At 41.9% G+C, this 22303-nt stretch overlaps 1 protein-coding gene across 1 annotated transcript in view; it reads left to right on the top strand.

Annotated features, from left to right (window-relative positions):
- Positions 1 to 22303, top strand: part of ABCD3 (ATP binding cassette subfamily D member 3) — a 176920-nt gene that overhangs the window by 1847 nt on the left and 152770 nt on the right. The window contains exon 2 of the mRNA XM_061183856.1: positions 2705 to 2807. The gene's annotated coding sequence lies outside the window, so the exon portion shown is untranslated. The remainder of the gene's footprint in view (positions 1 to 2704; positions 2808 to 22303) is intronic.

The raw sequence follows: 22303 nt of genomic DNA, 5'->3' as shown, positions 1-22303 counted from the left end.
TCATTGACTTCATTCACACCAGCCCTGCCTGTTTGCTTATGGTAGCTGGAATCTGGCTGAATTATCCTCCCAGTAAAGGGGGTTCATGTGGGATTTGAGGCAGGCACATCAGCACATTCCTATATAAGGGAGGGGGAATTACAACATATTCCAGGCTCAGCTTTCCTTTTAGTTGCCGATCAGACAAGGAGCACATCTTAGTTTAATTTTGTTCATTTGCTATTATTGTTTGTTTTATTTTTCCTCCATGACATAGAAGTGTGCACTTGGAGGGAAAAAAAATCCTACCTGCTTTACAGTTCGTTCCATGAGAAGCCAAGCTATTTATTAATAGTAGAAAATATTTTAAGCTGCTCAGCTGAGATTTTAACAGCTCTTGTCTAATCGTTAACATACAAACCTCCCTAACCAGAACACTTGTGAGGGATGACTACTTAACAGGATCTGAAATCAACCCTTTCCCAAAAAGCCTGTTAAAAATTACACATTTGGAATTTTGTCCTAACCTGACTCAGCTGCTGCATTCCCTTTTGATATTTCCTGGGGGAGGGTGGTAAACAGCCTTACTCTGTTTAATCCAGCACGTTTTTAAAAAATCTGGTGTCATATTTGAGTACTTGACGAAGGGAGGGTGACCAACCATCCTAGTTTGCCTGAGAATGAGGAATTTCCCAAGATGCAGGCTGAGCTGATCACCCTGGAAAGGAATTCTTAGTCCAAATCACTTACAAGACAGATGAGGAAACTGAGGTCCAGCAAAATGAAAGAATTTTCCCTAATATCACATAAGTAACTAACACTCACTCATTGCTGACACCAGGACCCAGATCTCTTAAGTCCTAGATCGGAGCTCCACTGACCCACTGTCCTTGTCCTGGCAGTAATATAGGGGTCGACTATGAGGAAGAACTTAAGTTTGATTAATGGCTCTCGGACATTTGACTGCTTTATATAATTCACATATGACAAAGGAAAGCAATAATCCAAGTACATTCTAACCGGTGATCGTGGGGATGCAAAAGTTCTAAAGCAAAGTAAAAATGATCACCACTTGTACACCCATGTTTACAGCAGCATTATTCACAATAGCTAAAACACAGAATCAACCCAAGTGTCCATCGCTGGATGAATGAATGAGCAAAATGTGGTATATACATACAATGGAATATTACTCAGCCTCAAAAAAAGAAGAAAATTCTAACACATGCTACTGCACTGATGAACCTTGAGGACATTATGTTAAGTGAAATAAGCCAGTCACAAAAAGATAAATACTGTCTGATTCCACTTACATGAAGTACTCTATAAGTGGATTCTTACAGATCTAAGATACAAATACTCTTAGAGTATTTGACTACTCTAAGTAGTCAAAATCATAGAGACAGAAAATAGAATGGTGGTTGCCAGGGGCTCTGGGGAAGGGGAAATGGAGAGTTAGGGCTTAATGGGTCAGTTTTGCAAGATAAAAATTGTTCTGGAGATGGATGGCGGTGATAGTTGCACAACAATATGGATGTACTTAATACCATTGAACTGTATACTTAAAAATGGTTAAGATAGCAAATTTTATGTTATATGTATTTTACCACAATTTTTTTTAATGAAAAAAAATTTAAATACTGATTACAAAAAGCTCATCTATTACACTGGTGCTGTATTTCTGTTAAGGAGGTCTGCAAAGGGCTTTGCAGTCATTTATTAGCTAGGGATGTTTTGTCAAATCAAACCACATTCTTTAGATAAGGAGTTTGGTTTGCTTTGATATTTAATGACCTTCCTTTTACCTAGGGCATAGAATTTCCAGATGTGTAACACCCCTAACACCTAGCAGGACCTCACAGCCTGGCACATAGCAAGTGCTCTATAAACATTTTAAAAATAAATACAGAACAGCAGAAGCTAACATCGATTTCGAACATTTATTCAGAGGTGGGTTTACCTTGAATCTGATGAAGCTGAAGCTTCAGGTCCTCCCACTTTAACAAGTCTTTCCCAGACCCTGGGAGGGGCCTTAGCAATGTATTCATATAAAACTTGCAAAAGTAAGATTTAGCTTCTTTTTATTTAAGAGGGCCCCCAAAGTTATGTAATCTTCAGGCCCCATAAAATCTGGACCTGCCTTTGTACTTCCTGCCTGTCTAAGGACTCTGCTAATTACTTTCCATGGTCACCTCTTGTTATCTCCACTTCTCAGATAAGGAAACAGGTTAACCTGACCACAGTTACCCCACTAGGGAGTGATATGCAAGGATTTGTACCCTGATACTTGAGAACAACTTGACAACTCCACTGATCACTAGGAGAGGCCAAACCTGACTGCAGTCCTAGTTGAATTAGTTGTGTACTTGGTAAATACTGTGACCTTACCTGAAAACTGTACTGACAGCAAGGATGGCTCGTCTTCTAAAATAACCTATGATTTGGGGAAACCACTTATATATAGGCTTTTCCTGCCCCTACCTCCATTTAATATTCTTGTTTAGTCAATGGAAGGGAATTTAGGAAATGAGGGAGGAGGGTGAAAAGAGCGAGACTGAAGAGGGGAGCGACAGGAACGGAGATGTAATCTTGTATCAAGGAAGATTCTCTCCACCCCCTCCCCAGCTGTTTTCCTTTCCTTTTGAGGGACATGCAAGGGTGCTTTGTGACTTGGAAAATTCCTCTTCTGTTTTATCTATTATTTGTATTTGCTCTGTCCCCTTAGGATTTCTACTCTGGAGGCCCTATTTCTAGTCTAAAAGATCTACAAGTCAAAGGTCAGAAAGGAATCTTTCCTGTAAACATCCTCTGGGCCACTCCCGGAAAAGGTAACCAGCAACCACTGCTTCCTGTCTTTATTCTGATTCTTGGAGCAAGTAATACAATTTTCTATTCCTCTAAGATTTCTTGGGGCCAACGGGAAAACAAAATCGAAATGTCACAGGATTGAAAATTTCCTCCCATTGAGGATGCTGCCTCTCTTCAGAGTCAGATTCTCTGGCTTAGAAATCTCTCTCATGCGCAGCTTCCATCAAGATACTGGGCCTAGCACTGTGTCCGGCACTTAGGAAAGCTTGCCCGTGGACTCCCACCTCTCCAGAGAGGTGCTGCCATCAACCTAAAGGCAACACCACCCATCCCCAGTTTCCTGCCCTGATTTCCCTTTTTCTGACTGCAGTACAAACCTTAGAGTCACTTCTGCTGATCCCTCCCTCCCCTCATATCCCACTAATCACTATGGGTTTTCCTCCCCTGTTAATGCCCAAACTCATTCTCCATTTTCCATTTTCTCTGCTGATACTTTGTTCTCTGTCCTTCTGTTCTTGTGTCTGGGGTGTTACAATTGCTTTCTGACTGGATCCCCTGTTTTTAGAGTCACTCCCTTCTAGAAGTGGATTTATCATTTAGCTAATAAATCCTAAACTCCAGGATGCCTTCCTTACATAGACAAACCCCTTTCAAGTGCTTGTACCTAGTTTTGTATTTGTGAGTTTATACTCCTTTGCTTAAAGAAGACTCCCCAAACCACATAAGCTTTCAGTCTCTCAAAACAGGATCTTCCTCATCCCAATTAACTTTGCACTCAGATGTCAGATGAACCTTTTTTTTAATAGACTTTATTTTTTAGAGCAATTTAGGTTCACAGAAAAATTGAACAGAGATTTCCCCTGCCCCTACACAGGCATTACTTCCCCCACTGTAGATATCCCACACCAGAGTGGTACATTTGTTACCACTGATGAACCTACGGTGACACATCATTATCATCCAAAGTCCGTAGTTTACATTAAGATTAATCTTTTGGAGGTAATACTCCTTCATGTCACTTTTCCGCTTTAAAACTGCCTATTAAAATGCTGCCCATTTCTCTAAAGTCTATCTCCTTACTTAGACATTCAAGGTTCTCCAAAATCTACCCCGATTTTACTCTTCAAACTTATTTCCCAATAATCACCTATACACACTCCTCACGGAGGGAGACTCCAAGCTGGTGGTCCCCCCATTGTCACCTCTCGACTTTGTTCGCATCCCCTCCACCCGGAGTATGGTTGAATTCAACTCAACAAAGATGTGGCGAGGCAGGATAGGATGTCCATGTGCATCCAGTCTGACCATCAGAATCCCACCCAGTTTTCCCACGTGGTCAATGAACCCCTCCTATCCATCCTGCTTCCCCCAAATGCAGCACTTTCTAGTTTGGGGGATTTAACAGGCCAGTAAGCCTTTTCAAAATAATAATAAAGTCCAATTCAGGATTGTCAATTTTTTATTTTGTCAAAATAAAGACTTAAAACAAACACCACCACCACAATTATCTTACTAAAGAAAAGACATTTTGTCCCTCAAAAAGCACAAAAGACATATTCTCAGAGTAAAAGTCAGTTCTTTCAATGTAGTACACTCAGCTTTAGGAAAATTGACTGCCTTTCTCTTTATTGTGTGACCATCTGAGGTAGTGAAAATAACTAGACTGGCTTCTCCACCACGGGTTTAGCTCTTACTCACAAGCTGCCTTGGGGCACATTTTGCATTGTTGACGCTATTTAACTTCTCATGCACATATGTCATTTCCTCAACTGGAAGGTAAGCTTTATAAGAAGCCTGTATAAGAACTGCACCTTTAACTCCCCAGCAAGGCCATGCACATAGAAAAGATTCTATAAATATTTGCTGAATGAATGAATCAGCCTAGAGTAGGCTTTCTAAGCCTGTGTAACCAATAAATCTCCTGTTAATGGAGTATGAGCGCCCCATCCTGAGGCAATTTCTTTCAACAGACTTCTTTAAAAAGAGTTAACCAGTACAAATTGCTTTGCTTTTGAGTGAAACCTGAAAATTAAAAAAAAAAAAAAATCTGATATGAAAAGTAAACATTTTCTTCCTCAAGGCAGTAGCAAGCCCCAACAAAGAGAATCAAGGTACAAACACACATTTTGTAACCTGTCCTTTAAAGACCCCAGTTATTTTGGGCTTTGTTGGTAGGCACGCATGCAGGGTGTGCTTCTAACTTGACCTGACTTCATAGGGCTTCCTTCTGTGGCTCTCGCCCATGTGCCTGAAGCCTCCATAATACCCATGCTGTCTCTTTCTCTACCTGGGTGATGTAAAAAGGAAAGAAATTCAACAACCTCCTGGCTGAGTCTTGGTTTTAGATTACGGTGTTGATGTAAAGCAATGCAGAAAAGTGTCTTTCAGATTTAAAATATTCTTTTCACTCAGAATCTGGAGTTATCTTTGAAAAATATAAATGAGGTAAGGTCACATCCATGCTTAAAACATTCATTGCCTTTCAGTTTAGTTCCCTTCAACAGCTATTGGTTGAGTATCTGCGAGGCCCTGTTCTGAATGTTGGGAATATATCAGTAAACAAAACAGATAAAAATTCCTGCCTTCCTGAAGCTTACAGAAGAGGGTAAGGGGAAAACAAACAAAGACCAGAATAAATAAATAATATATTATACTATATTAGAAGATGATAAGTGCAAAGGAAACTAATTGGAATAAGGGGGCTGTTACGATTTAGGTGAGATGGTCAGGGCAGGCCTAACTGAGAAGATGGCTGGAGCAAAGACTTGAAGGAGGTGAAGGGCGTGGGCCATGAGGCTATCTGGGAGAAGAAGAGATGCCTTCCTACAGCATGACCTCACTGGGTACCTTATCACCTCCTCTCATGCACACTGGCCCTCCCTCTCTGCTCTCCAGCCACCCCAGCCATCCCTTTCCCACCCCAGGGCTTTGCACACGCTGTTCCGCCAGCTCAGCGTTCTCCCTTCCCATCCCTTGCTCCTGGACCAGTTCCTTGTCCTTCAGGTCTCATCCAAATGCCACCTCCTCAGGTAGGCTTTCTTGGTCCCCCAACGTTAGATGCCCTCTCATAATTTTTCTTACAGCCTTCTTTTCAGTTTCTCAATTAATGCTGTTTGAATAAATGAACAAACAAAAAGGGCTAAAAAGGCTGAGCTCGTTGAGGACAAGGACTCTGATGTGTTCATTTATCCTCAGTGCCAGGCACATTGTTGAATGTATCTGATAGACTTTATCTGCATAAATAAGCTTCATTACTAAGGGTTGACACAGGGATCAAGTTATGGTTTGCTCAGCTTTAGGCATCATCATCATAATGTATAAACAGTATGAAAAAAGGGGGTATGAAGCATTAAATTGTGTTATGGAGAATGAATTTTCTCCCTCCTTCGCTCTTTCAGCAGAGTAACCCTTCCCTCCAGATGAAGTAGGCCTCCAGATGGGCCCTTTCAGGACCATTTTCTATCCAGTGAGGGCCAGATGGTATCTTCCTCGCTTCTTGTGAGTCCTAGTTTTCTCAGCAGGAGAGTCCTAGCTGACGGAGCATTTTTGCTTCCTCTTCTTCGAGTCTGAGATCAACATGTCCTTCAATTTCCCCTGTGCCTCAGTCAAATTGATTAAAAATAGCTGTCATATCTCCAATTCTCAATTATCAGAGGTAATTAAGACATTTAAAAATTTTCTCCCATAATCATTCATACTTTGGGGAGTATCTCCAGTGGTATTTTCTTATTGATGTTTGCTCAGGAAATGCCATAAGAATGATAAAGGTATCCATTTAACCCCTGCCTCATTTTGAAATGTATCTTAGGTGACATAAAAATCATGCAATATAATTGAAATAAAAGAGATAAGTCAGAGCAAAGAGAAAAAGGCAGTAAAATGAAGCAAGAAATAAAGCCATTGCACAGAAATTCCAACCATAGGGATTCAAGCGGTTACTACAGAGGGACCACAAATTTGGCTCTGGGCAACGAAGGAACCAAACCAGTCATAGGATTCAAGATGTTTTGTAAGATGGATACCAGGGGCTCAGAGGCTGGAGACGTGAAGTTTCTCCCAGGCATCTTGCAAAGGGACATTAGATGTCATAAATAACATTTAAAGTGAGTTTCCAATAGCTGTTTCTTATAGTGTCACTCAAGGAGCCTTAAGGCCCCTAACAGAAAAGTGAAGTCCTCAAAAACTCAGTTCTCTAAGAGAACAAAGTGATGTAGCTCAAATATAAAGTTCTTTAATTATCTGATTTGATCCAGAGATAAAGTTTAAAATATCTAAAAGAAACAAAGGACTGCATCCTCCCATACGCGTTATTTTCTCCAATCAAGCTTCAGAAAGAATCAAGCAATAGGGGAGTCAAGGATAAATTGTCTGGCAAGGACCTAATGTGTCAAAACTCTGTATTGCTCACTAGATGCAGGTCTATAACTAAGAGCATGGCATCTACTTAATGAAAACAAAGGCTCCTACCCAGGCCAGGTGCCTGCGTAGACCTACCTCTGTAAAGAGGCCAACTAAGGCGTACCCATGGGCCAGGGCCAGATTTCCTGCAGAACACAGTGCACGTTTGTTCTGCCACAACAACAAACGGACAGCCAAATCCCCGTGGAGCATGGCCGCCACGTGACATAAATAGCAACCCTCCCACAAATATATCATACGTTCCACAGTTTAGTTTTCTATTACCCTGTTTTGGTTTATTCATCCTATGCCTCCCCACCCATCAGAGTAGATAGGTGAGAAGCAACAGTTAAAAACAAAATCAACCTGCAGAGAAAGTCATTTTGGATTAATGACTGTGGCCCTAGGCTGTTGGCTTAGTGTTTAATTTGGCTCCTTCCCAAACCAGTCCTGTGCAGGAGATAGGTCACCCCATATAGCTTCCTCCACCAGCAGGATGATTTTGTTTTTTAGAAAATATGTACACTTGGGAAGCTGTCAAAGTGAGTTGTGCTTAAGGTATGTGTTATTCAGCGGGAGAAAATATGTTCAGCACTACTTGAAATCTTTATTCCTGACAACGCACTAAGAATTCAACACAGTAATCTTATTGTTTTAGCTGTTGCTTTTACCATTACTCATACAACATGCCTGGAAAAAAAACTAGTGGTAAAAAAAAAAAAAAGAAAAAACTAGTGGTGACTTTTCCCTCCCTCCCATGTTTTGTGTGTGTGAATTTTTTTTAACTTTTGGTTTGGGATGAATGCGCCTAACAACCCACCATCTGGTGTCCAAATATTTTTACAGACATGAATCCAAATACCACAAAATCATGGCCACAGCTCAGGTTATATGGGTCTTTTTCTCAGGCAGACTTTTTATTAAATGTGATTATTCTCGAACTCGGAGAATCTCAAGCCAGGAGATTTAGCCTTTAGATGAGAACTCACTATGTTGACCAATTAAAAAAAAAAAGATGGAAGGGAGAACCCCCCCTGGAGCAAATTTCAAGAAAATAAATGAACTTTTATTTTGGTTATCATAATCAGCAGTATACAAACTGAATCAAAGTGACAACTCCTGCTGCATTCCTGCCGTGGAAGAAGATAAGGTGTGAGCAAGCTCTGTGGGAATCAAGTTTCAGTCCTGTCAGGTGTAATCAGAACCGTGGTCTTAAAACAAAGGCCTCCGCTCCATCTCCTCCCTCAGTCAGAGGGCTGCTCACTTCCCCCTCCCTCCCCGACCCCAACCCCGCGCACCAAGAGGAAAAAGAAGAATCAGATCTGCAAGAACAAAATAACTCCAAGCCAAACAACAATAGCAAGTCTGAGTGCTATCTCCCTGTCTGCACACCCTGGGATCAATGATCTCCATGTAACATTGGATTCACCACTCCTCCTATGGAATAATGGCAATAGATTTTAAGAAAACATGGGTTGTAGTTTTCAAAAATGAACATTTCCTACGTAGAGAAACTTGGTTACTGAGTCTGTGCATTGATGGAGTTCCTAGGACAACACCATGTCATGATGTGTAGAAAGAATATTTTTTCCCCTGAAAGAAGAGAGATAGCAAATTCGCTCAAATGTCACCCAGATTTTTTGAGCCCAGAGAAAATTGCTCTGGTCAGTGACTGTGCCAGACAATTAAAATCTGTATTGCTGGATTCCCTGGCAAAGTTAAAAATAAGGACAAACAGCACCAAAAAAAAAAAAAAAAAAAAAAATGACATATTCTTGCAGCATCCAGCTTTGCTAGTGACAGTAATTGGAAGGTTCATTAAAATAATCCCAGAACTCAACCTGTCCCTAGTGTCTTATTGGTAAGACAGGTTGGTCTATCTACAGGTTGGTAGGACAACTGTCCTACCAATGACTGGATTTTGATGCAGCTGCCTTGGAAGGAAAGGGGGAGGTAACAATCCCATTTCAGCGATGGGCAAACTAAGGTGCAGTTAAGCAGTCGTGCTAGGGTCACTGAAAGTCAGTGGTGAGCTGGAGACGGGTCAGAAAGAGTGGAGGAAGTATAGACACTGGTGATAAGGCGATAACTAGAGGAAATTAAAACCCTGTAGTGTGGGAAAAGAACAATTAGCCAAGACAGAGGATGAGGAAGGAATACAGAATGAATTACAATCGGAGGAAACGAGCCAGCAACAAAAGAGGCCTGGCCGGGTGGGGGCCTGAGAGGAGCCGGGAGAAATGACTTCGGAATGCTGGCTCCCTTTTGGGTTCTGTCAGGGCCTTATTGTTTGGTTCCTTTGGCTCATAACTTAACCCCTTTGTACATCGAAGTGTCAAACTCAAAGGCAGCTCTCTTTATTCATGCAGCGATTTGAGATTGCTTCATGAATATTATGAATTCCAGATAAGAATGACTTCATGATTAATTTAGAGAAATCTGTCCCCCACCCAGAAAAGGGCAAAAGTTTAAGCTTGGATTGGTAAGCAAAATATTTCCATCGGAAAGCATCTATAGCACAAGTATTAGCAAGTGTAGATGGTTTAAGACCAAGAAAAAAGTATTCATTAATGAGATCCTTTTTTTTTCCATATACCATTACTGCTTTTTTTTTAAAAATATTTATTGGAGTATAGATGATTTACAGTGTTGTGTTATTTTCAGGTGTACAGCAAAGTGAATCAGTTACACAAAATCCTTTTTTTAAAAGAAAACATGTAAAAGTGTTTAAAAGTAATATCTATCAGTACCAAAATAACCCAATGTGATGAAATGTTCTATAACTAGTAGGAAGTGATAGGAAAAAGATACAGTTGCTTTATAAAAACAAGAATTTGCTTATTCTTTAAATCAGGGTGTTTACCACACATGATTATTGGCACAAGAAGAAAAGACTTACTGTGAGGCCAAAATAAAATTGTTTTTGAATCATTCCTAAAAGTTGATTGGCAGAAAGCTAAGAGAAAGCTCGACTTTAATCAGCCAAGATGTTAAAATCATGGGAGAAAGGCAAGTAGAAAGATGAACCACAACAGCTAGAGTCATTGAAAAGAAGGGGGAGAGTTTATTATAAAGTAGATGAGGATGCTAAATAGGATTAGAAGAACCAGATACTATTACAAAGGGTTGATTGAGGGGGCAAAGTGGATAATAAGGCAAATTAAGGATTCTTAAAAATCCTCTGTGTTCAGGAAATGAATTAACTGCTCAGACAAACTAATAAATAAAGAAGGATCACATGAGAATGACCAAAAGTTACCATGGAAAAAACAGAAGGCTCTTGCTTTATAAAATGAGCACACTTAAAAAAGATTTAAAAAAAACAAAAAACAAAAACAGGGAGAGGCGCTTCGAAACAATACTAAGAAGATGTAAATGTGAACTGAGAAAATCTAAAGTGGAGGGTAATGGAAGGATGGCCTTAGAAAAAGCCACAACAATAAAAGAGTCTTTAAATACCTTAAAGTGGTCGTAGGTGAGGGGGAACATTCAGGACCTTGGAAAAATTGAACTAAGTTTTATTTTAGTCTAGCTTTCTGTCTTGCCTTCCTGAGGCCAGTAAAATGTATCAGAAATGGAAAAGGTGTCAGAAGAGTGATAAATTAAGGGCAATTAGGAATTCCCTGCAATAAATTAAGATGATTCAAGCAGAGGCAACCCCTGAGTGGGAAGGAAAAGCTGCAGAGATTAATGCTGCCTTAATGCAGTGCTTGGATGGCTCCTTGGAAAGATAGAGTACTCGGGGAAATCAGAGCCAAGTAAATCTAGCACATTTCTAGAAATGGACCAGGGGAGGGAGCAGAAAACTGCTAGCGTTTCCCTCACAACTCAAGAGCAACTGAAAAATGTAAAGTGTAGATGAAGCATCAGGGTGAAATTACAAAATGCCTAGATTTATATGAGTTCAGAAAATAAAACAATCTTGTTTTAAGAAAAATTACCTAAATTAAAATTCTTATAGGGGTTTTTGGAGACATGTTTAGAGAGAAGGCTGGTAAAATGAACATTTATTGACATCACCATCATATTCTGCAAATGTTATTTGTTAACTAACATCATAGAATAGAGACTGGTAAGAAGGTATTAAGAGCAAATTAAGTAAGCCCTCCCCACTTGGAGATTCTAACACTCTTAAGGAGCTGACATCAATGGAGACACAAAGCTTCCCACAAGCTTGGGCATCCAACGATAGGAAAGCATATGCGTTGTACAGCACATGTGTGGGCAAGAGAATCTCAATATCAGATTCATCTAAAAAGAGAAGACATCACAGAAAAGGTGTACATGAGGAAACCCTTGATGAGAGGTGATGGAACAAATGGTTTGCTTGGCAGACAGGGTATTTCTGATACAGAAAGAACCTCTGAGAAGGCCCAGAGTCAAGAGTAGGAAATCAGCCTGAGGAATCCCGAGCAGGGCTTGGTAAGAGCATAGTGTGGTAAGGAGTGATGGGAAAGATTAGGTATTCTAGAAGAGAAGGCAGCTTTGAGCATGGGCTCTAGACAAGTTGGGTTTGAAGTCCAGCTCCATAGTTGTAAACCCATCTGTGCTTTGGTTTGCTCATCTCAAAAATGGGATTTTAATAGAACCTACCTTAAGGATTGTTCTAAGAGCTAAGTGAGGTCATATGTGAAAAATAAGAACTCCAGCAATAGCTATTGCTGTGAATGAATTGTAGTCAGTCTGAGGATGAGAATGTATAACTTCCTTTGTATCATCTCTGGCTAACTTTCTATTGCCTTTTCAAATCTTTCACACTCTCCAAGGACCACAGTCCCACTTGGCTCTCTTGCTCTAAGAAATGGTGGTTCCACTCAAAACATAGTCCATTTCTTCTGCACCTGATCTCCTCTCCTGTTTTCGAGGACACAGACCCCACTCCTTTCCAAAGCTAACCTCTCTCTTACACTAGGGATTCAATAATTTCCTCAGGGCTCTTGCAGGATGACATTTCATCAATAAGCCCATTTCTCTGTCCCAGCTGCAGTAACTCCTCCATCAGCTCCTTCCCCTCAGCCTCTAGCCACACTCAAGGTTTTTCTGGCTTTGTACATCTTTTCCGCCAACGTACAGAGTGGCACCGCTCACTGCCCTCCTTCCCTGAAGAAGCTAAATTCCCCTCTATCTGTGTTTTGTCCCCTTACTCTGCTGAACAGCTGGTTTCATGGCCACCAAAGAAGAATCTAACAGGTTTTTCTCCATCCTGTTCTATTCTAGCTTCTTGTGGTTCTGAGTTTACCTTCTCAGAAGTAGACTCACTCAGTCTACACCAGGAAGGTGATATGTGCTCATATTATTGTCTACACTGACATAGGCATTTTCTCTCTTTTCTCATTGTTCCTTCTCAGTCTTCTTTTCTTTACTCAAACTGTCCATGCACATTATCTCCAAGGATTCTAGACTTAGCTTGTTCAGTTTCTCATACTGTACTTCCTCTGGGCAGCCTCATTCAAGCCCATGACCTTTTTTTGCAGGTCATTCCTTCACTACTCTCCTGAAGTTGGAATTTCCAATTGCCTTTTGAAAATGTCATGTCATTACTTTTTCATTCATTTATTCGTCCACTCAACAAATATTTATTGAGTGCCTCTGAAACATGTCTAAAACCATCTAATTACCTGTCTTCATCACCACCTCCATCTGCATTTTGTCCTGCCATTTCTCTGGATAAATGACATCTTTATCACTACACCTGAATGAGGATCTTAGAAGTCATCTTCAGCCTGCTCAACTAGACATCTAATCAGCCACTGAACATTATGGCAGTATACATATGCCCACTTTTCTCTCAAGAAATTAGAAGCTAGCTTATTTCTTAAGGGCAGAAGCTAATTCCAATTCTCTTTGCAAAGCAATTTAGTGTAGTTTCTAGGACTGAGTGGAACGGCATAAATATTGTTGAATTATACTGAGTTGAAATCATTCATGAAGTGATTGACAGTTATGGCAAGGATCTTAGAAGACGTATCTAATTCTTTGGCAAAAATGCAAATGCACTCAGTTACCAATTAAAATTAAATTCAATTAAATTTTACAATTAAAATTCTAAAATTCTACAGAAATGTGGAGAAAAATTATGTAATGGGCCTAAGAACATTAATTTTGAAGATGGAAGTAGAATTGTTCAGCGAAAAGACTATCCTTTGTTTAGCAAATGACCTTGGATATGAAAGGAGAAATCCCCAAGGATGAATTGCCTTGTATATGAAAAGTATCAAGAATTGACGACTGGCAGCCAAAAAGGAAAAGAGAGGAAGAGAAAGAAGAGCTAAGGGAAGGGAAGTGAGGGGGTGATATTGTCAGGGCCCTCCACAAAGAGAGCCGGCAAGTAGTTAAGAATGACTGAGTGAGTTTTAAACCCAAAGGTGTCCAATATTTGGTTTTACATCATTGGCTGTGCTGTGCTGTGATTTTATGTAAGTCCTATCGTTCTCTCCTTTATTTTAGAAGCTCAATAAAAGTCTGCTATGTGGTGCCCTAAGTCAATGGGTGTGGCAGCTGTGGAGTATGCCGCTAAGGTCTCTCTTCCGGAGAATCAGCCTCCAGCTGCTGCACCTTTGGGACACACAACAATGTTCACACCAAGGCCACCGCCTCCCTGGGCTGCCCCAGCCAGTGACTGAACACAGCAGAGACTATGACTGGGCTATTCCTGCCCACTGCGGGACTCCTTCAATGGTGATCTTTGCTCTAAGTCTCCCCATCTGCCTGCTCAGGACTTTCTCAGAGCTGTGCTGTGTCCTAAGGCTCTTCCTACCAATCGTCTTCCTTCCTTCCCTTTCTCTCTTCACAGGTGTCAGACCTGGATCATGTCTGAGGTTTCCGCTACCTACTCCTGCCCTCTCTCTCTCTCTTTCTCTCCTCTTTATCCTTCAGAAGCATTTTCCTCAAGAAATCTCTTGCATTTCTAATTCTGTCTTGGTGACTGAATCTCAGAGGACCTGAACTGGCACAGTGGGATGTTTTCCTTGGGAATGGGTCCTGGGGAGTGGAAAAATTGGAGTTGTTTCCATGGTGGGGTAACATGGTGTAGAAAAGGAACAGTGCAGACAGGAGGTGAGGGACTGAGTGGGGATGGAGAATTTAGCAGAAGCAGGAAGCTGGAGCCTGGAAACGACTAGAAGAAGAATAACCTTCTGGGACTATCTAGAGATTTGGAGAGAGGTGCTGGGTTTCCCATTTCATTTTTACCTTAGAGGATAAGGTAGCCCCAGCAGTTGGAAGACTTTCCAGGATAACCAGGCGTCTTGCTGTGAGTGAGCAGGTGCAAAGCCAGAAGCTCACAATGCACTTTGTAAAGGGAGACCTGCAGCCCGAAGGGAGTGGAGGGTGGTCCGAGAGTTCGTCATTGTTCCTGCAGCACCTACCTCAGGGCTCTGCAAAGAAGAAGCTGGTGAGACTTGCTGAATGAACGAAACCTGCTGCTCTAAGGGAGCACACATGTCCTGATCCAGATGAATTACATCAGCTACCCAATGAACTTGTGAATGATGTCACCAAATCCCAGTTAGTGACCATTAAGAAATTTAGAAGAAGGAAAGGGCTATGAACTGGGAATTGAACACTGTCAGTGGGGTATTCCACATGAAACCAGGATGACCTGCTTTGTTAACTCAAAGTATATTTTTTTCCCAAAGGGAGTTCATTTCAAAGGAGTTTATTTCACACTCACACTTCTGCACACTTTCTATTAAATAATGTGGAGCTGAAATATTTACAATCACCTCTTGCCGACTCCCAGGCTCTCTCTCCCTTCTGGCACCCAGTGACGAGATGCTGCCTGCAGACACAGATGTGGATACTGAACTTGGCCCTTCCCTATCCCCCCAGGTTCCTGGGCAAGGCATCCAGTGGTCCCTGGGAATCTCCTAGCTCCAACCACTCTGTTCTTTCCTGCCACAGTATTATCACTCTTACTTTTTTTTTTTTGGAATTTTATTCTATTTTATTTTTTATACAGCAGGTTCTTATTAGTTATCTATTTTATACATGTTAGTGTATATACATCAATCCCAATCTCCCAGTTCATCCCACACCCACCCCCCTGCTTTCCCCCCTTGGCATCCATATGTTTGTTCTCTACATCTGTGTCTCTATTTCTGCCTTGCACACTGGTTCATCTGTACCATTTTTCTAGGTTCCACATACATGTGTTAATATATGATATTTGTTTTTCTCTTTCTGACTTACTTCACTCTGTATGACAGTCTCTAGGTCCAGCCATGACTCTACAAATGACCCAATTTCGTTCCTTTTTATGATGGAGTAATATTCCATTGTATATGTGTACCACATCTTCTTTATCCATTCCTCTGTTGATGGGCATTTAGGTTGCTTCCATGACCTGACTATTGTAAATAGTGCTGCAGTGAACATTGGGGTGCATGTAATCACTTTTACATTTTAATGAAATTGCTTGATTCTGCAATATGGTCTGTATCTCTCTCCTGAAGGCCACCTCTGCCTCACTTACCTCCAATGTCCAAGAACCCTGAGACTCACTTAGTCTAAAGGGGGGAGGTGATGTGTGCTGATATTATTGGTTACGCTAAGTGCTTTCCATGTACTTAATCAAGCTATGTTTACATAACTAAGAGGGTCCACTATAGTGACTTTTCCTGAGCAAAGAAAGTCTGCTCCATGCTCTGGTATACATTTTAAATGCCTCTGAGACACACTATTACCCAAAAGTGTCAGGTGGATTCTACCAACTAATGATCAGTTATTTAATGAGCTGTTCAACAAGATTCTAGCATGGATTATAAAGGCGTTTCAATAGCAGTCGTATGATGAATAATTGAAGAACTACCAGTGTTAAACTGAGGGCATCTGGCCCTGCATGACCATAGGCTACGTATGAATCACTATGTAATGAAAGGGGAGCTCCTGTAAAAATTTACTATTCCATGGTCTTAGTTCTGAATTGTCTTTCTGTACCTGTACTTCTTACTGCTTCTCCTCTACTCCTGACCCTCTGAGGGAACAAATTTGCTGTTTGATATCTTTCTTCTGTCCCCTGTTCTACCTCTGACTTGGTGTTCCATTTCCCCTCAGATACGACTATTACTCTTCCCAGCAAAGACTATGGTCCTCACCTCTGTAGGACTGTATTTGGCCGTTTCAGGTAAATACCCCTCCTAGGTAAACTGTGGGACCTTTCAACCAGGTTCTATCTCATGGAGGTAGAACACCTAGCAGGTTTGGTGCTGGAACTAAATACTGGGAAGGCATGAGCTGACATAGTCCTGCCTTCAAATACCTGGGAGTGGCATTTTTCTTATTCTCTATGGCCCTGAGGGATAGAACAAGGAGTAGTGGGACATTAAAGGGACAGAGGATAGCTTAAAACAGAAACAAAAGGGTATTTGACAGCAGTCCGATCAGCCACAGCTGCATTTCCTTGTCTCTGCAAGGTACTCGAACAAAGAGTGGCTAGCCATCACATGGAAACATTGGCAAAGGGAGTCATGCATCTATGGATCATTTACTAGGAGTCTATATGTTCCTTCAGTTCATAGGGTCTCAAATTCTAAACTTTCATGATTCTCTGAGTTTAAAAGAAAAAGTCAGACATTTGACCCTAAGGAACAATTTCCTTAATCAGGAGTTAGAACCATTGGAAGGTCACTTGCATATGGCTGCTGCCAAGAAGAAAATCAAACATTGAGATGAGAAGCAATAGAGTTTAAATCTAGGTTGGGAGGGAGGAACCATATCCTCAGAAGGGACCTGGTTAACTGTCTGTGTTTTTCTGTGCCAAATGAAGCAGCTTAGACCTAAAGACTGTCAGCAATTTTCGCCTTCTCACACTGCTACTCTATAATAATTAGTTTTACTACTTTTTTCACAAGATATTACTTTAATTATTTTAATTAGATTGTTCATGCACTCAAGTTGTTTACAAGCACTTTTCTTTTTATAGCATATTGATAAACAGTAGAGGGAAACTACCACCTTGGAGAAAGCCGGGAAGTTTTTACTAGGTAGGCCATGGCCCATCGAGGTGGCTCATTCTACTCTGAACCGGAGACCACCCAGCATCCTGGGACCTCCTTAGAGAGGACTGAATCCCTTCCCCTGGGCAGTGCCTAAGTCACAACCATATCTTCTGTGGTCGTTGCTCCTTCAGTCAAAGAAAGATAGCAAAGAACCCACTTTCCATATGCTCCTCTGAGAACAACCACCACAGAGTAAATACTAAAGGTTATGGAGAGTTAGTTGTCCACCTATATTAAAATTTCACGTACTTGGCATTTCTTAACTTTCTGGTTTGTTTCCTGGTTCCACCTCTTACCAGTTGTATGGCCTTGAAAAAGTAACTTTTCAAAGTCTCAGTTTGCCTATCTGTCAAATGGGTAGAGTTCTTTTGAGGATTCAGTGAGTCAGCCTTGGGTGGGCGCTAAGACTGTGCCAGCAGAGAGTGGCCATCAGTCATTAGCTGCTCCTCCTCCCTCTTCTACTCTACCCTCTCAGCCTTTTTGATGGGGCAAAATTGAGATTCTTTGGTTCCAGGTTTCAGGGCTCTCTCTTACTTCATTATTGTTCTTAAGCCTAGTCTTTACATAAGTATGAAAGAGAGACAGTGAAGTAAGTTGAGAAAACAATCTCTAAGGAACTATCACTATTCCAATAGTCCTATTGGGACACCTGAAAGACCTCAAGTTCCTTTTCTCTGTGGCTGTTATACTCATAAAAGTTATGCACACGTGCTATTTTGAATGTGTCCCTCTTCCCCACTTCCTGGGGCCCAACCAACCTGTGGGACTTCCTACTACATGTGCAGCTCCTCAGACCCTGCCCAGGCTCAGAGGATTGGCCCCAGGGCAGGAGACAGGGACGGGGATGTGAGGTTTTGTTAACCCAAGGCCCTGCATGTCTGTCTAAAACCATATTTTGAGGTTTACTTTGAATAAAGCCCAGGACTCCAAAAAGCCCTGCTACTGTGCTCCCAGAGTGCTTCTTTGCTCAGGTATAAACTTACAATGGAAAAGAAACCGGAGTCACCAATGCAGCTCTTTCTTCACAGTAATCCAGCAAAGCTGGGAAATGGGGCTTCGTATAGCAGATCCTAAGAACCCCATCCTTTCTAGGTGATGGGGCTGCTTAATCACCACCAGTAGAGTGTGATTTTTAAATTTTTTTTCACTAAAACTTTAATAGATTAATAGAAAAAGAAAATTTTTCTCCAGGACTTTTCCTATGACCAGGATCTAGAATTGAGAAAATAGATTTGGCCTATGTTGAATAGAGATGTTTGCCCTTGACCTCATATTGTATTGGTCCAATTAAATATGATAACCATATATTATTTTTACCATGATTTAAACATCAAACGAATAACTGGCCATGTAGGTTTTCAGAAGAAGTCTTTGGGCACCATCCAGTGACTGTTTTGGCTACAATATAAACAAAACCCAAACAACCCACTTAAGTTTTCAGAAGAGGTCTCTGGCACCCTCTTGTGGCGCATCACACAACTGGGAAAACAACAGCTTTGGGATAATGCCTCTTGTCCCAGGAATTGTGCAGATATTTGCTCTCCTGTCATAACTGTCAGTGATTCCCTGAAGAAACACAGTGTAGCCACACTTTTTAATTTGTGTCAATTTGAAATGCAATACGAGATATACCAACAAAGTCCTGCTTTAACTTCAAAAATGGAAATAATGGGAATCACGCCAACATTTTGACATTTGTTAAGAAGCACAAAATTTTAAAGCTGGCCTGCCAAAGAAAATGTAAACTATCTTCATGCCATTGTCATGCGCTGGCACCACTCTGACCAGTAAATAGAAGTGCCCACCGTTCTGGTAACCTTATTGAGTGCTTTCTAATCGTTTTATATGTGTTAATAGTTAATTTTCACTAAGAGGTAAGTCTCCCCTATAATCCTCATCTCCAAAGAGAAAACTGAAGCACAGAGAGGCAACTGCCAAAGGCCAATGACTGGTAAGTGCCAGGCCTGGGACGTGAGACACAGGCACGTGCCGCCCCCCACTCACTCCTACTTCCTACTACCCCTAACTCTACTAAGACTCTGGGCATGACTTCAGTGACTACTGTCATCCTGTTTTAATCTTCACTGTTTTTATAGCCCTTTAGCAATGTCACCTAAGTACTTGTTAAACTAAACACATGTTAGTGTTAGCCCAAAAAGTACCTGAGGAATTCTCCTTTTGAAATGGACTTTAGATTGATAAAATTTGAAGTGCTGTATAAGCTATATTGATAAAGTGTCATTTTAACCTCAGAAATGGCAATAAAGGAACTTGCTCCACATTTTCTGCATTTTTTAAGAACCACAAAATTTTAAAGCTGGCCTGCCAAGGAACTGGCATAATATCTGTGCTGTTAATATTGGACAGACTTTATAGGACTTCCCAACTTCAGCACTATTGACATTTGGGGCCTGATCATTCTTTGTGGTTGAGGGCTTTCCTGTGCATTAAGATATTTAGCAGCATCCCTGGTCTCTACCCAATAGATGCTGGTTGCAACAGTCAAAATGTCTCCATTTTGGGAGGAGGGCAGCGGAAAGGCTCAAATCTTCCTGAGCTGAGAACCACTGAGATAGAGTACACTCTGAAAACGTTGATACAAAATGGAGAAAATAAAAGCATCATTAGAGCTGGTATAACTTTAATTTTCCCAAATGGTCCTGAGGCAGGGGAAGAAGAATGGAAACAATGAAAAAAATGTCACTGGCCCAGCTGCAAGATCGGCCCCCAGAAAAATGCCACAAATCTATCATGTTTATACAATCTACAGACTGAGAATGCACCAACCCCCTTACATAGCATGCTGTGGAAATATCAATCTTGAGTATGTAAGACTTTCATGATTGCATTGTGTGACTGCCTCATAAAACGTCACTGTTATGTTTCCAGAAATTCTGAAGAAGACACTCTCATGATTTCCTGACCTTCAGATTCTCTTTGGGCTCTACCTTTCAACTTAATCTAATATGTCGTCTGTTTTTCTCTGCACATTTCTTCTTGAGCTATTCTCAGGTAACGATCGTAATTCTTCTCCGTTTTGGTATTAGCTCAAAGATTTAGATCTCCTCCTTCCACATATAGAATCTTCTAAGAGCTTCCAAGGATAACCTCATCTGTTCCACCATTCTCTATGAATGTCTCAATATCCTAACTTTAATATTTCAACATTTCACCCCTTTCTGCTACCACTTTTAGCCTCTACCTTTTTTTCCATCATCGATATTTTATTCAACCATTCATCACTCATTTGATGATTATATTTCAGTCACAGTGTTAAATGCCAGGGATACAAAATTATTAAGCTGCCCCCTAAGGAGCCCACCTGCCATCTAGTACTAAAGAGGAAACGGAAAAATGACAATGCATTGTATGTAGCAAGTGATAGGATGCAAGTGTCAGTGAAGGGCTCCAGAAACCTAGAAAAAGAAATAATGCTGCCTTAACGTAGTCCAAGAAGATTTCTTGGAGAAGGTAGCAATTAATCTGGGTATAGAGGGATGAATAGGAGTTTGCTAGGCAAAGAGCCCCCCAGGCAGAATGAATAACATACACAGAGCCCGGATCTGTGAATGAGTCTGAATAGTTTCTATTCTCGCTTTCTAGATACTCCTCCCCAAAGATGGGAGGCTTTTCCCTTCCCCTACCTGTGGATGCAGTCCATGTCAGAAGGACTTCCACCACATCACTGAAGTCAGTTTCTCTAGCCACACTACTATTCTTGCTCCCGGCTCTGCCACTTTCCCCCCACTGCTTCCTCACCCCACTTCTCTCTCCCTTTCTGTTCACATCCCGTTGCCAGAACATGTCATTTCCATCTCTGTCTCGTCCACCCCTCATCTCTTGTCCTATGACCATTATTGATATTCAGACACAACTTACCTCTGTCCTAGAATTGGGCAAAAGCCTCCTGACTGGCCCTTGGCTTGTAGTCTCTCCCCTTTCCAATCTACCTAATCTTAAACTACAATTTAGGGAAGCAGTTTAGATTTTGGATCACTTGCTCATGCCCAGCTTCAGGGCAGGCAGGGAAAACAAGTGTCTAGTATTTGCAGACATTAATGGCAGCTCAACTCTGCAGCGAGGAACAAGTGGAGATGGCAGCGACATAGCAACCAACGGTCTGGCAACCATAGCTTAAAAATCAGGCCCTGGGACTTCCCTGGTGGTCCAGTGGTAAAGAAATCCACCTTCCAACACAGGGGACGCAGGTTCGATCCCTGGTCGGGGAACCAAGATCCCACATGCCGTGGGGCAGCTAAGCGCGCGCGCCTCAAAGAGAGCCTGCGTGCCTCAAACTACAGAGTCCAGGCGCCCTGGAGCCCACGTGCCACAACTAGAGAGAGAAAAAAAAACCCCGCATGCCACAACTAGAGAGAAAAAAAACCCCCACATGCCACAACTAGAGAGAAGCCCACGCGCCGCAACTAGAGAGAAACCTGAGCAGACAGTGCCGTAACGAACTCTCCCACCTCAGGCTTTGTGTGCTTACTTAGTGCTCCCTCCTTTATTTCTTCTAAATCACTTCTCAAATGGGCAACTGGTGGCTGGAAAGTTCGGGTGCAGGGAACACGGGAGCCTTGCTGGGGGGAGGGCAAGAGAGCCTGATGGGGTGGCAGGCAGGATGAGAGGGTTATTGGTTATTGGGGCTAACAGGCTGTAGAATGTTCCAGAAATTTGGATAAGTCTCAAAGAAAGGAAGCACGCCTATAGTGAATCGGGTGGGTGGGCTGGGATCTCCCCCTTTGGACGGTCCCCTCATTGGGGGTGGGCTTTGGGACTGCGGCCGGGCCTTGGGGTCACCCCTCGACTGCCAGGAGAGGAGAGTCCACATGCTGCTTTGTGGCTCCCAGCGTAGGGTCTGGGCCCCCCTCCAGAAACTCGGAATCACTGTGTCTCCAGAGGAAGCAAGCTGGAGGCCATATCACCCACTGACGACGTGGTCACCGAAAGAAACAAAACTCTAATCGAATCGGCCTCCTCTGATGATTAGAAATTAGATTTCACACGTGATTCCAAATTTCTAGCTGGGAAACGAGTGGCTCTACCCTCCGGAGCCCTGGGGCCTCTCAGCAGCGGTCAGCTGAAGCCCGGGCGAGGCCGCCTGTCAGGCCGACGCCTTT

Source organism: Eubalaena glacialis, chromosome 3, assembly GCF_028564815.1.
Source record: "Eubalaena glacialis isolate mEubGla1 chromosome 3, mEubGla1.1.hap2.+ XY, whole genome shotgun sequence".
NCBI lineage: Eukaryota > Metazoa > Chordata > Mammalia > Artiodactyla > Balaenidae > Eubalaena > Eubalaena glacialis.
The sequence above is the reverse complement of the archived record's forward strand: the minus strand, read 5'-3'. Positions and strand labels throughout refer to the sequence as shown.